This window comes from Physeter macrocephalus, unplaced genomic scaffold (assembly GCF_002837175.3).
Source record: "Physeter macrocephalus isolate SW-GA unplaced genomic scaffold, ASM283717v5 random_1, whole genome shotgun sequence".
In the NCBI taxonomy this organism is placed as follows: Eukaryota; Metazoa; Chordata; class Mammalia; order Artiodactyla; family Physeteridae; genus Physeter; species Physeter macrocephalus.
Genome location: NW_021145287.1, coordinates 128,283 through 145,462, shown reverse-complemented (window position 1 = coordinate 145,462; position 17,180 = coordinate 128,283). Strand labels below are relative to the sequence as shown.

The 17,180-nt window shown below is 54.7% G+C and overlaps 1 protein-coding gene across 12 annotated transcripts in view; it reads right to left on the bottom strand.

The window, feature by feature from the left end:
* Positions 1 to 17,180, bottom strand: part of FRMD8 (FERM domain containing 8) — a 58,595-nt gene that overhangs the window by 16,108 nt on the left and 25,307 nt on the right. Inside the window, exons 11-15 of one of the 12 annotated variants that reach the window (XR_008616452.1) lie at positions 8,174 to 8,721; positions 5,372 to 6,699; positions 4,716 to 4,805; positions 4,388 to 4,521; positions 1,883 to 4,165 (exon numbers count right to left, since the gene is read on the bottom strand). The gene's annotated coding sequence lies outside the window, so the exon portion shown is untranslated. Of the gene's footprint in view, positions 1 to 1,461; positions 4,166 to 4,340; positions 5,218 to 5,243; positions 5,262 to 5,371; positions 6,700 to 7,574; positions 7,620 to 8,173; positions 8,722 to 17,180 lie in introns of those variants that run through there. The other 11 variants (XR_008616447.1, XR_008616450.1, XR_008616451.1 and 8 more) reach the window with 11 other exon arrangements.

Sequence of the window (17,180 nt, the reverse complement as noted above, 5' to 3'; positions counted from 1 at the left end):
CGGCCAAAAGAAAAACCAAGGGGCAGGCAAGGGGGGGGGGGGGGGGGGGGGGGGGAAGGGCAGTTACCATCCAACCCCTTTGGTAACACAGGCCATTTCTGCAGTTAGTGTGTCCAACCTGGGCCCAGAGAGGAGCCTCAACCAGTACTTCCTCTCAGGCGATTCCTTTTTGAAAGAACTTCCAAATTCAACTCTTGCTATTCTTCTATCCCATCACTTTTAATTTGCATCACATCACCATTTCCTGCCTAACTTCCACAAGCCCACTCGCTGAAATTCATCGCCCGATCCACCACCTCTGAGAGCTCACGGGGAAGGCCGAGGTCAGATCTACATACGAGGCTGCAAGCTGATTAGCAAAGATCACCAACACTGTCAGCAACACCTGCGACCTATCCCCCCCTACCCGAGGATGATAAACAGTGAAGAACAGGCCCAGGGGCCCCAGAGAGAGCAGAGGCCAGCAGGGCGTGGGCATAGCCTTCAGCTGCCTGCTGTGCGCCTGTGCTGTATCAGGCCCCACTTCACAACCCCTTCCAATGACAAACGTTTATACCCCTGTGGAGAAATTCTTTACCAGCCCACCACAGTCGCTAAGAAACAGTACCCAGAGGCTACCCAGAGGCGTCGGTAGCAATTACTCTCAAGTCTGGAAGCAAGAGTTTAGTAATCACCATATAAAAACAAGAGGAGAAACAAGTTCTGAAAAGAGGGCAAGGCAGGTGGAGGAGGACGGGGTAAAAAGCAAGAAGGGTAAGGTAGGAAAGGAAGCCTAGACTGTTCTGGGGAAACTGAGGAGCGGGGTGGCAAGCAAGGGAAGGATCCTCGACACTGCACAGCGGTGCCCACTCTTGGCAGGGCTGTGAGCCCCGGACAGGCAGCTTGCTGGTGGGCACCTATCTCCAGTGTCTCAGGAGCAAACACGTGAGGCTTCACGTGGACAGAGGAGGCAGGCAAACAGGAGGCACCGGTGAGGACAACAGCTGCTCTCCCAGCCCTTTGTTTTGGTCACAGCACAGCCTGTCCCATCCCCCTTTCCACTCCCTTGGAAACAACAGCCTCAGCAGAGGCTGGCAGTGGTTTCTATTCCAAGCCCAAAGTTTGTCTCCTGGGAAGCAAAACCTCATGGCCCCAAAGAATGAACACAGAACACAGAACGGTCGGTACAAGAATGAGCTCCCAGGATGCACTGCTGTTGCGCCTTCCCCACCCAGGACACAGGATCAACTTAGAATCACAACACATACTCTGGATTCCAAACGCTCTACTCACACCCTGGGCGTAGTCCTGGCCTGCTTAGCACAGCACTTAGACACAACTTAGCCCAAATTCTTTTATCACTCACTAAAAGGAAAAAATTTAAGCCAACGTCAAATTATTTAGTAAAATCAGAATTATGTGCGTTAAACCCAAATCCCAGATACATTCCAGCCTCCCAAAGACCACAAATACGTCAAATACCTATTACATGTCCGTTCTATTTAGCTTGTTTCCTCCAAGCAAACAGGAATAAAGCAGTCCCCTTTTTAACAATACCATTTGGAAATATAACCAGGTAAAATTCCAGGATGTTACGAAGTACTCCCCCACCTTGACACTGACCTTCATTGGCTTGGTGGTTTGACATCACATTTTGCGCAACCATCGCACACTCCCAGTGAGCAGAGCCCCTCCCCACCTACCAGACTGCAGGCCATTCAGGATGTACCAGTTGTTTCAGGTTACCACACTCCACTCAACGCCCTCAACCTGGAGCTACTTTAGTGAATCTAGGCCTAAATCTACAATATGAAGGTACATTCAATTTCATCATGAAGGCAACTTGATACACAGACAAGATCCGGGTTGAAAAAATAAAAAATAGCAATACAAACAATTCTAATGAGTTTAGAACTCAAACCTTTATTCACGCTGTAAAGGGGAAGAAAAATGATTAGCAGTCACATACACGGTGTAACAAGACTGGTTCTTCCCATACAGAGCAACATAAAAGTACTTTTTCCTCCTACTTTTACAGTTTCAGTTTCACAACAGCTTACCGGAACACACTCCCCCACACATGCATGACTAGTATTCTTTAAATTGCAATGACAGTTACTGTATCACGCCCAAATCCCGGGTTAAGAGCTGAACTATCATGTCAACGTATTTTTAAACATTAAAAAGAGAACCTATAAAGATCCCAAGTGTATAAATATTGGGGATTTAAATTTTTCAAAGTGAAATTCAGTGGGAAGAGGGACATGATAAAAAAGCCACTGGTATTACTTTATCACAGAGGATTCAGATCTTTCACTGAATTTTCACAAACAGACCATAATCTAGTAATAAAGCACCTCCCCATCCCCAGTTTTGCTTATTTCCCAAACTGATTTTGGCTGACAGTTTCCCCTCTAGTACGGTTATCACTTAAAAAACCACAAACATTCAAACTAAAGATACAGTGGATTACTAACTGTAACCTTAGTAAGCCTACATGGATTGTTTGCTACCAAATATTACAGTAATTTTACAGTGATCACAAAAAGTCATTAGGTTCTCCTTGTTACAGTGACGACGAAAAGTAAAAACTCTTGCTGTTTCTAGTACTCATTACAAAGAAGAGATGTGCTTAGAAGGCAGGAAGTAACCCAAAATTCCTTTAGAAATCATTGCATTTTCACTTTGCTCAAGTTTTCAACTGCAAAACCTCGGTGAAACAAAATGTTGCAAACCCAGCAGAGTACATCTCACCATCTTGAGTGCGCTCCAAAATCTCAAGCGTACTTTAAAAGCCCACAATATGGGTATTCAAAGTCTTTTCGAAGACCTCTCCCAAATACCACACATCTCCAGATAAACCACGTAAGAAGCTTGAAAGCAGTGAAGGATGTTAACCTGCTGATGCGAGTTGCTGACACCAGTCTTTCAAGCCACCGATAACCAGGTCTTCAGTTACCTTTTCAGTCTTCCCCAGCTTGCAGCAAAGCAAAACAATTTTGCTTTTTCCCCTGCAATTAGCAGAGTTCTAAGCATTTGAGAAAATTTCCGAGCAACTTTTTTTTGTGCTTCCAAGCGATAATTTAACTAGCATTAACAATTCACTATTAACTAGTATTTTCTTCGCCCATGAGCTCTGCCCACTGATCTTTTCTCCAGAGAATTCCCTTCAACCCACATTCCCTACCACTCCCATCCTCTACAACCCACACCTAACCACAACCCTCTCCCCTTCTCCCTTTCTTCGCGCCCACCCCTCCCAGCACCTGCGGCAGGCTTTTCCCTCCCCACCACACCTCACCTCAGGGTCCTCCCATTTGAACACTAAGATTACTCTGAAATCTGATCAAGTACAATTGAAGTTAAAAAACACATAGAGCAAGATGAATCAAAGATCACTATCGGTACCCTAACCACTCCCTTCTTAGTAGGAATGCCCAAACTAGACCTGCCATTTCTATCACAATTTGGGCATGACCAACTCGTACCTCCAGCACAGTACAATGACCCCCCTCAACTTGCCAGTTGGCTCATTTAAGTATTTGCCTAAAGCATTTCAATCTTGAACACTTTCCCAACACACAGATTGTATCATCACACTAAGAATTCCTCCGACCAATGCACAGGAAGGCAGGCAGGTAGATGAGAGGGTCCCTGGGATCCATCTGCAAGCTCCATCTACAAGGCAGCATTCTGTGTTGTGGCATCGCGTTAAAACGTTCTACAGCTTAAGAGTCCTCTGGAAGCAAGGTTCGTAGCACAGAACTAGTACAACAGGAGGCTGAATTTAGAAGATGCAGCATCTGAAAACCTCCACCCCAGAACGGGAGAGGTGCCTGCTGACATTCACGTGCCCAGAGATCGCTGCTCCCGGATTACACACTCAGAGCAACACATCTGCTGAAGGCCCCGGATGCATCTGCTTTGCACTTTTAAAGATTGCCCCCTCATAAGCTCATCTGAAAACCTTAAAGGATGGTCTCCTGAATGAATACAGGGCTTCCTGAGCAAGGCCTGGAAACAGGACATTGGAGAACTCCTCCTCCTAAGCCTCTGGAAATTCAACTGTAGACATCAATTTAGGCGGGCTCTCTCCTCCTCCAGGGTCTCCCCTCCTGCACTGCTACGACTCACACTGGCCAGGGGCTCCATTTCTCCTGGTGCCATCAGCTTGCCATGATGAACACTATAGTAACAAACCACGGTCTATGAAGCATTTTTGTAGCTTTCAGCTGGTACCATCGCTGTGGGCCCACTCAAGGGTGCACCTTCAATCCCCACCCTCTCCACCGGCAAGCAAGACCAACCCGCCCGCCCACCCAGACTCTCCGCTGGGGACGCCTCTCCTCCTTCGGGATTACCGACAATACCGACTCCGGCAGGGACTCCAGCAACTTTCCCGGCTCACCAGATTACCAGAAGCAACGTTTTAAGTGAAGGGGTAACGTCGAGAGAGTTAGAGGGAGGAGGAGGGGCAGAGTGAGGTCACAGAAGAGGTAAGCACGGAACCTAGAGGAAAAGTCCAAAGGGGTGCACTGCCACCTGGAAAATAAAGGGGGCGTCAATTTTGTCTGCCTACAGCTCCCGCCTGTCAGATACACGAGGCGCCATACCAGTAACCGCTCAAGATGGCAACTGACCTCCATCACTCCCTAGACCACCCTCACACCCAGACCTGGGTTCCACCCAGCTGGGCCTGGCTGGACCCTGTCCCAGGCCGAGCCAGAATTACATACCGCCCTGGGCCAGAACTGTCAGCCCCGCGAAGCTAAGTTCAGTTTCCACAACACCAGGCCTCATCCCCAGGCGGGTTCACAACCCTCTGTCTGGAAAAAAAAGGGGGCTGCTGGTATTGACAAGTTCCAGTTCTGCCCTCCCTGCCCTTCTGCGTCCCTGTACCCCACTGCCTTCCTTCCTGCTCATTTTCAGGGCGTCGACTGCCCAAGTGTGCCTCCAGCAAGGGCCGCGAGACCATCAGCCTCCTCCTCCTGTCTCTCTGCCTTCCTCCTTCCATACAAACCAGGGCACTGGGCGCCGCTCAGCCTACATAGGAGCAGCGCCCTCCTAGAGGTCAGGCTCCCCTTCTCCAGCAGGCAGCTGCGACAGCCAGGCCTGGGGTGTTGTCCTCCCCCCGGGTTACTGTGGGCACTTCCGACGCAGGTCTTCCCAGCACAGTTCCCCCAACATCTAGTCTCCCCTTCAACCTTCCTTCTCCTGGCACCCCCCACGCACCCAGCCCCATCTAACTCTGCCATCTCCCCCACCTGTCCCCTGAGACCCTAAACTGGCCACCTCCTCCCCCAAAACTAAGCCCAGGCCCCTGGCCCTCCCTGGCGCTAACTCCTGCTGGACAGGCCACAACTTTTGCTTTTATAGGCCTCTGCCGCGTTACCCGGGGCATTGCTCAACGGGACGACTCCTCCACTGCCACCGGAAAAAAGTTCCTCCCCTACCCTGGCCAAGGAGACGATTCGGGGCGGCTCCCGCCCTTCCGGGGTGTCCACTTTCTCAGATTCCCCAATGATCCCCCACTCTCCTTAGCAAGTGCTTCCTGAGATCGACGACAGATCTCAAGGTCACTTGGGGAGGCGGATTCCAACAGGGAGAGGGGAGTAAGTCCTCTTTTCGGCCGGTGATGGTGCCAGGGGTGGGGAGGCATCCGGGTCCTGGAGAGGGGGGGCTAGATAGCGGAGGCGGGCTGGGGCTGCTCTCTCGAGTCGAAAGGAACTTCTGGGATCGCCTCAGGTCACCCCGCCCAGAAGAAGCCCGGAAGAAGGGCCGGCAGAGCGTCTGGAAAATTCCAGGTGGCGGCGGAGGGATTTCTGCAGAGGGCGCATCACTCGCCGCGGCGGGGTGGGGGTGGGGCGGAGGCGCGTGACTCCTCGGGCGTCGGCTGGGCCTCGTGAGCGCCTGTGATGTCAGTGCTGAGGCGGGCGCGCCGGTTGCGGTGGGGAGTGGGGGTGGGGCGGCCTGAGCTCCGCGAAGCTGGATCCAGGCACACTCCTACGGGTAGCCGCACCCGTAGCTGAGCTTAGTGTCTCTGGTTAAGAAACCGTGCTGTGATTTTTAATTTTAAAAGTTCATTTAAAAGTTAAGCCCCAGGCTTCCCTGGTGGCGCAGTGGTTAAGAATCCGGCTGCCAATGCAGGGGACACGGGTTTGATCCCTGGTCCTGGAAGATCCCACATGCCGCGGAGCAACTAAGCCCGTGTGCCACAACTACTGAGCCTGCTCTCTAGAGCCCGTGCGCCACAACTGCTGAGCCCACGTGCCACAACTACTGAAGCCCGCGCACCTAGGGCCTATGTTCTGCAACAAGAGAAGCCACCTTAATGAGAAGCCTGCGCACCGCAGCAGAGTAGCCCCCGCTCGCCGCAACTAGAGAAAGCCCGTGTGCAGCAACCGAGACCCAGCGCATCCAAAAATAAATTTTAAAAAGTTAAGCCACCGCGTTGCTGCTTGGTAGCTTGAGGGGCGTGTGTTGTGGCTTTGTTATTCTCTGTTACCAGGGGCTTGGAGGCTTGAAGTATTTCCTCAGAAAAGTTATCCCTGCTGGGTAAGAATACTTGATGAGGGGCTTCCCTGGTGGCGCCGTGGTTGAGAGTCCGCCTGCCGATGCAGGGGATACGGTTTTGTGCCCCGCTCCGGGAAGATCCCACGTGCCGCGGAGCGGCTGGGCCCGTGAGCCATGGCCGCTGAGCCTGCACGTCTGGAGCCTGTGCTCCACAACGGGAGAGGCCACAGCAGTAAGAGGCCCGCGTACCGCAGGAAAAAAAAAAAAAAGAATATTTGATGATTATTCATTATGTAGTAAATGGGAAAAGGCAGATGCAAGGTAGTGAAAAGCAAGATCTTGTTTGTGCAGAAAACAATACGTGTAATCGCGTGGCAACAACACCAAAAGAGTATAGATATTCAACCCGCTTTCCTTTTGGATTGGGAGGTGGGGAAAAAGGAGATTTGGGGGGAAAACTAGTTTACCCAGGTCAGTTTATAGCCCGTGATGGTCCTCAGGGAGCCCGTCTGGTGGCTGCTGGGGGCACTGTTCGCTGGCTGCCCATAAGGAGCAGGCCTCCAACCTGGGTCTCTCAAAGCGGAGGCAAAAGCAAACCGGTGAGTTCTTGTTCCCTCCACCAAGGCGACCTGGCGTCTCCCTTGCCAGTGTGGGACCAGAGGGAGGAGGAGCCACAGCCCCAGGCCCGCCCCGCCCGCGGGGGCCTCCTCTCAGCCCTGGCCCCCTGCGCACGGCTGGAAGGACAGTGGTGCTGGAACAACTGAGAAGGGCCTGTCTCCTCCCGGGATAAACACCCACAGCCCAAACCAACCCGCCTGTGACAACAGGCTCCCTTGGCAGCAAGGGGGAAACTGGGGCAGGTTTTTTCCCCTGCCTCTACGAGATGGCATCTGCAGGCGGGGCCGGGCCCAGCTGGGGCACCCTCCCTGAGTCCTTGGGAAACTGGTGACTCTCCTGTGACCCTCGTCACAGAACGTCGAGTACGTGGCAAGCCCAGGATTATTCACAGGGCTGCTCAGCTGCCCTCTCCTGACAGGGAAAGATTCTGGCAGCTCACTTTTCCCCAAGATCTGCCTCATCCGTCTTGTACTGGCGACATTGCTAGGGGTGGGTTGGGAAGACTTGGCCTGAAAGAACAGTGTGGAAAGAGGGAATTGCCTGTCAGAGTGTTCTAGAAAGGCCGGGAGGTGTGTGTAATATCAAGCAAGTGCCTTCTCTGCTGTGTCGCTGTGCCAGACTGTGGGCTCAGCCCTTTATTTATCTACACTGCGACGCCTGAGAGGAGATGGTCATTGCTGTGTGTCAGCTTCCCAGGCCCAACTTGATGTCTTAGCTTGCTGTTCTCTACCTGGTCTAATAACCTTTCTCATTCACACATATTATTCCCAAATTCCAGAAACAAACTATCTTAGATTTAGAGCAGGAGTAAGTGGAATTAGCAACACCCAAAGCATTAGGATTCTACAAAGCTTAGGAGTCCCAACACAAAAGGAACTGAGGCCCTGCTTTGTGCCCTTGTGTCTGGAGGGGCCAGACTCCATTTTCAAGGACAAAATGGCACAGTTTCAGTGGGTCCTGGTTTCAGTTTCTCTTGGCCTCGGAGTTCGAATGCGTTAGATGAGGGTAGAAAACCACACAAGGACCTCTCTGTCCCACCTAAAGGGGCCAAGGCAGTACTCACAGTAAGGTGGATAAATGTGGGGCTTGGGTTCTGCCTCTTTCTCTGCAAATGGGGCTAAAAATACTTCCACCCTGACAGAGGGGAAGGGCAGGGCAGCCAGTGCGTCAGCAGATTTTTCTAGATCAAGACAAGCTGTTCCAGTAAACAGCAGTAAACAAGAGGACCTTGGTTCCCTGGGTGGGGCTGGGTGGTGATAGGTCTACCCCACCCTGGTGGGTGGCGGAAGCCTGCTCCTTCCTGGGCAGCCCACTAAAGGGCTCAGGGTTGGAGTGGGGAGGAGGAGAGGAAGGACCTCTTGGGCAACATCCAGATTTCAGGGTCAGGACCCAGGCTCCAAGCCTTTTCTCACAGCCATGGTCACCTCCCATTCTTGTTCTGAAGCTAGCTCAGCTCTGTTGTTTCCGAACACACATCAGCCCGAGAAAGGACCCAGGAGACAGGAGAAGAGGGGTGAGGGACTTCCCTGGCGGTCCAGTGGTTAGGACTCTGTACTTCCACAGAACGGGGGACGGGTTCAATCCATGGTCAGGAAACCAAGATCCCATAAGCTGCACAGCACAACCAAAAAAAAAAAAAAAAAAAAAAAAAAGGAAGAGTGAGAAAGAGGTGATACTTGAGGTTCAAGATGGGTACAAGGATGACAGTATTGCTGCTGCCACTAGAGAACGTGCCAGAGCCCTGCCGCCATCCCCACAGGTCCAGTTCCACAACCGTGGCCTCCTGGATCACCTTGGGCTCTCCACCCACAGGAGTCTCTTGTCTGGGGCCTTTTCCTTCTGAGCCCTGAGGCCCCTGGTTTCAGGGCCTGGGTGAGCCTGGGTGAGGAACTGCATAGTCACCGTGTGCTGGCTGAGAGCCCTTCCTACCCTGGCTCACCTCACAGCAGCCCAGCAGGAACAACAAACAGGAACTCCCCGCCCAGCGCCCACTGGCCCCTCCTGCCTTGGCAGGAAGCAGGGCCTCAGCCTGGGCTCTGGACCGGTCCCCCCACCCCACCTTGCAGCATGACCCTGGCAGGCCCTTAACCTCCCCCAGCGTGCTCTCCTTGTTCTCACTTCATAATTCTGATGAATACTGTACTGCCTGAAAGCGCTTCACCCAGTGGCCTCCTGGCCCAGCCCTCCCTCAGCTCCTTCGGCCTCTGCTCAGAGGTCACCTTCTCATTGAGCCCCCTCAGGTGAGGGGTTTCTGTCTGTTTTGTCCTCCCCCGGATCTCTGTGTCCAGCAGTCATGGAGCAGACCTCCATCGATGTGTTGACCAAACAGTCATCAATATTACAGTAAAGGTCACTGTCCACTGTGAGGCTCTCAGTAAATATTTGTGATGTTTCTGGACTAATTGAAGGAAGGAAATGAGTTCTCAGGTCAGCCGCAGGCCCACAAGCTCCATGACAGGCCCAGATCTGGGGGCCTGTCCAGCCCTGGACTCCCAGGTCTGGAGAGGAGGAGAAAGGGGAGGCGCTGCTCCCTGTGGCCTGGGCCCAGCAGCTCACACGAAGGGTCTGGCGCAGCTGAAGAACCAGGGGAGCGTCTCTCTGCCAACGCTGGCGGGAGGCATTTGACGGAGAGGGCGTGGGGGTGGATACTCCCCCGGCCCCGGTTTATAAAGCAGAGGAGGAAGTGGGCCAGCCCACCTGCATTTCATGCTCTCATTTTTGGGGCCCATGTGTGTCAAAAGGAGAGGGGAGAAGCAGCGAGGGTATCCTAAGTTAGGAGAGGGCTTCTCATACGTGTGACCCGTGCCTCCTCTGGGGGTCGCAGGGCCTGTGGGCTCTGGGTTCCTGAAGCCCTTACCTAGCCACTGCTGCAGCTCCAACCGCGAGCCCCCCTGTGCTTACAGCCAGGCCTCGGGCCTCGGGCCTCGCCTCCAGGAAATCACTTTGATGGTGTCAGTCTCCTGCGTCTGATCTTTGGGACGCCCTGCCCCGTACGAGGGCATCAGGCCCTTGGTGCCTCAGCGCTCCTACCCCACCCCCCTTGTCCCTGAGCCTTGCCCCAGCTGGCCTGCTGCCTGGAGCTCACACTGCCCTTCTCCTGCCAGCACCTTCACTGTCTCATGGTCGCCTCCCTGTGTCCTGAAGCCCCTGCCCCTAAGTGTGCACCGGACCCACTTGTCCCCCTCCCCCACCCGACGCCGAGCGCTTGTGTCCTCGCTCCCCAGCCCCCAGCCCCCAGCCCCCAGCCCCGCGAAGGCCTGTGGAATGAGGGAGCTGGTCCCACAAGCGTTGCCCCACCAGTGGCCCCCAGACCTCCTCGGCCAGCCTCCCTGTTGCAGACTAAGCAAGTCCCAGCTTTTGTAGGCCCCACCCTTTTCCTGTGTCCATCTTGCCAGCCTCGCCCCAAGCCCTACCCATCAGGAATCCTGGCAACAGCTCCTCTGGCTCAGGAGCCCGGTGGCGCTGACACGCGCCACCTCCCACGCCTAGGGCTGCACAGCCCCCCAGGAAACACTCTCCGTCTCCTGGGCCCGCCTGCCACCCCCACTGCCGGGGCCCGCTTCAGCTCCATCCCCGTGGATGGAAACGTCTTCGTGCCCGAGCCTGTTTCTCCCCCACGTGACCCCACTGGAGCACTGCTTGTTCAGACTGTCCTCAAACCTCCGAAGGAGACTTTTCTGTTCTGACTCCCCTTGGCCTGCCTGAGTGGCATCCGCGAGAGACGTGTGTGTGGTGCCGTGGCTTCTGTGGGCAGAGCGAACCCCTCCGAGTGGTCCATCTGCCCCTGGAGGCTGCTGACCTTAATGCTCGGAGGGAAGCCTGTGCTCTTACTGACCCAGAGAGTCAGCAGTCATGGCCCACCCCCCAAATGCAAAGGTCAGATGGGCGGCGGACACAAAAGTCCTGGGAAGAGCTGGGACTATTATTATTCTCCCACTTGCAAATTATACCTTTGACTAGTAGTTTAAAATAGCTGAAGAGGACTTCCCTGGCGGCACAGTGGTTGAGAATCCGCCTGCCAATGCAGGGGACACGGGTTCGAGTCCTGATCCGGGAAGATCCCACATGTCACGGAGCAACTAAGCCTGTGTGCCACGACTACTGAGCCTGTGCTCTAGAGCCTGCGAGCCACAACTACTGAAGCCCGCGTGCCTAGAGCCCGTGCTCCACAAGAGAGGCCACCGCAATGAGAAGCCCACGCACCGCAACGAAGAGTAGCCCCCGCCCCCACTCGCGCAACTAGAGAAAGCCCGCGCGCGTGCAGCAATGAAGACCCAATGCAGCCAAAAATAAATAAATAAATAATTTAAAATAAAATAAAATAAAACAGCTGAAGAACTCAGTATGGTGGGGGAGGGGAGGAGGTGCTGAGAGAGGGGCGGGACTGCTGGGAAGGGGGGCGCCTGGCGGGCAGGGGCTTGGGACAGTCAGCTCCTGTGGGCAAGTGGTGGAGCTGGAGGGAGAGGACTAGCCCCAGGGTGTGTCCACCCCACTTCCCGGATTCCCCCATATAGCCCTTGTTTTAAATATTTTGACTCGATTTTCATTTCACAAAAAACCAAAAAAAAATTCCAAGGCAGAATTTGTTTTTGGGACATGCATCCTGATCTTTGGAAAACGTGGGTCCCCTCACCAACTGGGGACCACAGGGGGAAGACCCTCTTTCTGGTGCTCTTGGAGGTCCAGGACCCCCGATCATGGACGAGAGGAAGGTGGCAGCGGTCAGGAGTCAGGGGTCCCACTCTGAGAGGGGCTGGGCATGCATCGCCAGACCCAAGGACCCCAGATTCTGCCGTGGGTTCCGGGCTGTGTAGATCCGGACAGGAAGTGCCGGCTCCACCTCTGCAGCTGAGCTGGAGGAGGAAAGGGCGGGCTCAACTGCCCCCTGCAGGCCACAGCCGGACCAGCACCCTACAGACAGTGACCGTGGCCAACTCCCCTCCAAACACCACCCCACAACCCTCCGCCAGGAATTGTCAACTGGTGGGGGCCAGAAAAGCAGGGGCCCATGGGGCACCAGACTTACTGCCTAAAACTGAAGTTCTGACACAGGCCCGTCCCCAACACCCCAGTTCTGGGTGATGTTGGGTAGCCTGCCTGCCTTCTCTGAAATGGGCTGATTCGGGCAGGGAGAAAGGGCCAGGTGGCTCTAAGGCATCCTTCTGGGCTGGAAGAAGGAGGAGCAGTGAGAATCTGTCCTTCCTTGGCTCAGAGCTTTCAGTGTCCATCAGCATCAAGGTCACAGCCAGGCTTTGCTTGGCTCCACTGCCCTGCCCCCTTACCCTCTCACTCTGCTCCACTTGTCTCTATCCTAACCTTTCAGGCCCCCTCCTCCAGGAAGCCTTCCCGGATCACTGACTGCCACCCCATCTGTTGTCTGTTCCCCCTTGTCCTGTGTTGGGTGTGGCCGGCTCATCTATCAGGGCTATCATGTATGTGCAAAGTGGCTTGATTTCCTGGCCCTTTGTGTTCCCACCCTCAGTGTCCCCTGAAAAGCTGACTGAACTCTGAGCTGACATCCTCTTGGGCAACTTGGTCATTAATTCTGCAACTCCCTGCGCAGGGGCATGTAGAATCCTTGTCACCCACTAACACGTGTCAGGCTTCCCTGGCACGGTCACGCCAGCCCACTCCTTCCCAGCTTTATATGATCTTGTCTCTTGAGCCTTTATCTTTTCAGATTGAGCATGTAAGCTTCCTTTGTTGCCCAGCTGTAGCCTTTCTGAATCCAGTGGGGCCTCTGGCCTCCTGTGGATCTCTCCATGTGTCAGCACGCTGCTGGGCCACTGCAGCTCAAAGCAGGAAGCCCTCCTCCTGTGGGTGGATCTGAGCTGGCCTCCTGGTGAGCTGCAGTGTGGCCAGGGCTGCCTGTACCCAGCTAGCCCAGAGAGGCCAGAAATGGGAAGGCCTACAGGAGTGTCCCAGAGGCTGTAAGTGGTGGAGGATGACCCAGAAATGCCCCAGCCTCAGAAGGGACAACGGGATTCCCTGTGTTGATTGTCCTAGTGATCTCTGCTACCTGCAAAGTTAGGGGGTGTCTGGGGGCCGGGAAGACCCTGTCCCACTGACCTGGCCTCCATGGGCGGCCTCGGCTGGGCCTCTTCTGGTCTGGGGGGCCACTGGAGCCAGGTGCTGGCTGAGCCAGGCTGTATGTGCCAGACTGGCTGGGGTAGGCCACTACTGCTTCTCAAAAACCCCAAAGAAGACCGAGACAATAAACCATTAGGGTGGTATTTCGGATTGAATTGTATCCTCCCCACCAAAAAAAAAAAAAAAAAAAGTTGAAGTCCTAACCCTCAGACTATGACCTGAGTTGGAAATAGGGTCCTTGCAGATGTAATTAGTTAAGACAAAGTGGAGTAAAGTGGGCCCCTGATCCAACATGACTGGCATCCTTATAAGAAGAGGAGATTACCACACAGACACACACAGAGGGAAGACCATGTGATGACACAGGGAGAGGACGGCCATCTGCAAGCCAAGGAGAGAGGCCTCAGAAGGAATCAACCCTGCCGACACCTTGATCTCAGACTTCTAGCCCCAAAGACAGAAAATAGATTTCTGTTCACGCGGTCTGTGGTGCTTTATTACAGCAGCCCAGCAAACTAATACGATACCCCCAACCCCCAAAAGGCAGATACACCCCGCGTGAAGACGGACACACAGGGAGGAGCCATGTGATGATGAAGGCAGAGATTGGATTTATGCGGCTGCAAGCCAAGGAAGGCCAGGGATTGCCAGCAAAGCGCCAGGAGCTCGGAAGGAACGAGGAAGGATTCCCCTACAGCTTTCAGAGGGAGCGTGGCCCTGCCAACCAACACCTTTGTTCTGCACTTGTAGCCTCCAGAACCTGAGACAATAAATGTCTTGTTTTCAGCCCCCAGTTTGAGGTGCTTTGTCATGGAAGCTCCAGGAAACTCATGCAGGAGGGAACGAAGGGTGCATGAAAATGAGCCCTGGTGCGAGGTGGGTCTTAAGAGATCAGTGACTGAATGAACTTGACATGATCACACACACAGGCAGCCACGCAGGCCGCAGATGCTTTCACGTCTGTCACCCAATGTCGCCCACAACCTTGGAAAGCGGGTGATTGTCTCCATTTCACAGATGAAGAAACTGAGGTCAGAGAGCTGACCTGTGGCCCCACACGGTGGGAGGGGCTGCTGACCCTGCGGACCACTTCCCCCGCCTCTGGAAACCAGGTGCCTGCCTCTCATTTGCAGATGTGTGAGAGCACCGCACTCTGCCCTTGGGGGGTGGGAGAAGAAACCATTAGACAGGCATCACACCTCCGCCACTAGCCTGAAGAAGTAGGTAGTGCCACCCCGGTGTAGAGATGAGGGAATGGAGGCCCAGAAACGTGATGTAACTCGCCGAAGGCTGCACAGCAGGGAGGGAGGAGACAACAATAAATAGGGTGACTGACTGAGTGACCAGTCTGTTCCCAGGGGAGGACAGCCGTCCCGTCTCACAGGCCAGGGTGAAGGGAATGGGCTGGGTGTGCTGAGAAGCCAAGATGGGGAGGCAGTTGGAGAGCAAAGGCCCAGAGCAGGGAGATTGCAGGGCGTGTTCTAGAAACAAGTGGAGCCAGTGTGTCTGCTGGGCAGGGACCAATCCAGGACCTGTATGGCCTGAAGCTTAAATAATTTTAGGGGCCCCCTTAAAAAAAAATAATTATTTAGGGAATTCCCTGGCAGTCCAGTAGTTAGGACTCAGCGTTTTCACTGCCAGGCGCCCGGGTTCAATCCCTGGTCAGGGAACTAAGATCCCACAAGCCACGCGGCGCGGACAAAAAATATATATATATATTTAAATCCTACTTTTTCAAAAATTTTACAAAACCATAGAACACACTGCTAGGCCCTCCCAGGGACTCGGAAGAGACTCCTGCCAAAGAAAGGGCCCTGAAGCTTGAACTTCATTCAGTCCAGGTGACTCAGCCCTGGGCAGGCCTGTGTCTGTGTGCAGAGGGTGGGGGAGGGAGGCCCGGGGCCGATGCTGCTGCCCTCACTGTTCTGTCCACATTGCTGAGCACCCACTGCGACAGAGCCTGGATTTGGGCCGGTGCCGCCTCGTGGGGATGGGCAAACCAGGGCCCGACCTTGGGGTGCCCAGGGGGAGGCAGTGGGAAAACGCCCCACCTGCATGGAAGGGAGGGGGGCAGAGCGCGTCACAGACCAGGAAGCTGACTCCCAGGGGACCTTGCGGGACCCGCCCTGCCGGCCACGAAGAGCCAGTTTGCCCACCAGGATCTGGTTCCCAGCGGGGCTCCCTCCCCTGTCCCCTTTGGCCAACTCACGGGTGCATGGAATTGGGATCATGGGCTCCCGGCCCTCAGAGAACCAAGAGGCCTCTCCATCTTCACGTGTGTACGTCCCCCTCCAGGACACAAGGCGGGGTCTCCAGGGGTTGGCCGGTCTCTCTCCAGCTGCACCTGGAGCAATGGCCGTGGCCGGCACGCCACGAGCAGTGAAGGCTGAACTGAGCCGAGGAGAAGGGGGTGGGGCAGGGGAACGACAAGCACAGTGAGGTGGTCTGGGTGGGCAGTGCCCCCCTTCTGCCAGCCTGGTGGGCACGGGAGAGCACAGAGGCCCTTCTGTGGAGGAGCGCCTGCTGGTGACTGAAATGGTGTGCACCTGTGGGGTGGGAGAGACACATTCTGAATTTATGCCCATGGAACACCTGCAGAACTAGGGGAGCTGGGCGGTGGTCCTGGGGAGGAGGCCTGGGCGGAGCTAGCCACAGAGAGGCCAGCCTGGAGCAGAAGCTCCCCCACGGCCCTGGGAGGGGGTCCCTGAGTCGGCTGAGCCTTCGCACAGACTGGCAGCCACTCCTGCTCACCTGACAACCGGGCCACAGCGCAGGGGGCCCTTGTCAGAGCCGGGCACAGAAGAGGCAAGCATCGCTGCCTGCAGCACAAAGCAGGGGGCCCATGGCAGAGGAGGGGGTGTGGTGGACAGAAAAAGGCCCCCCAAGATGTCTGCGTCCTAACCCCGGAGCCTATGAATGCTAGGTTACATGGCTGGCTTTGAAGATGGAGGAAGGGGCCACGAGCAAAGGAAATGGATTCTCCCCGCAGCCTCCAGAAGGAATGCAGCCCTGCCGACACCTTGACCTCAGCCCAGGGAGACTCATTTCAGACTATGACGTCCAGAACTGTGAGATCCTGAGTGTGGGTTGTTTTATTTTTATTTATTTATTTACTTTTCCGGCCACAGCACACGGCTTGTGGGATCTTACTTCCCCGACCAGGGATAGAACCCCAGCCCTCGGCAGTGAAAGCATGGAGTCCTAATCACTGGACCACCAGGGAATTCCCTGTGTGTTGTTTTACTTATTTTTTTAAAGATTTATTTATTTTTTTGATGTGGACCATTTTAAAAGTCTTTATTGAATTTACTACAACATTGCCTCTGTTTTATGTTTTGGCTTCCCAGCCGCGAGGCGTGTGGGATCCCAGCTCCCCAACCAGGGATCGAACCCACACCCCCCGCATTGGAAGGGGAAGTCTCAACCACTAGACTGCCAGGGAAGTCCCCACTGTGTGTTGTTTTAAAAGACCATGGTTGGGAATTCCCTGGCGGTCCAGTGGTTAAGACTCGGAGCTTTCACTGCTGTGGACCCAGGTTCAATCCCTGGTCAGGGAACTAAGATCCCACAAGCGGCCAAAAAAATAAAATAAAAGGTCGTGGTCATTTGCTACACCAGCCCTAGGGAACTAGTGCAGGTGGCGAGGGCAGAGGGGCCTGGGTGAGAGGAAGGGCTCCAGGCCTGCCAGGCCCCAGGCTGTCGGCGCTCCCTTCCCCACTACAGCGGGGGGGTGTGTACCATCGGCAGGGCCTGGCCTCTCAGGTGGATCCCGTTCTCCCACCCAGCTTTCCAGATACAGGACTTTTAGAGATGATGAAAATAGCTAATGCCTATCGAGTGCCTGTCAACACCCGACCCTGAAGCACCCCAATAACCCTATGAGGTGGTTACTATTATCATTCCCATCAAGAAGAGGCTCGGGCTTCCCTGGTGGCGCAGTGGTTGAGAGTCCGCCTGCCGATGCAGGGGACACGGGTTCG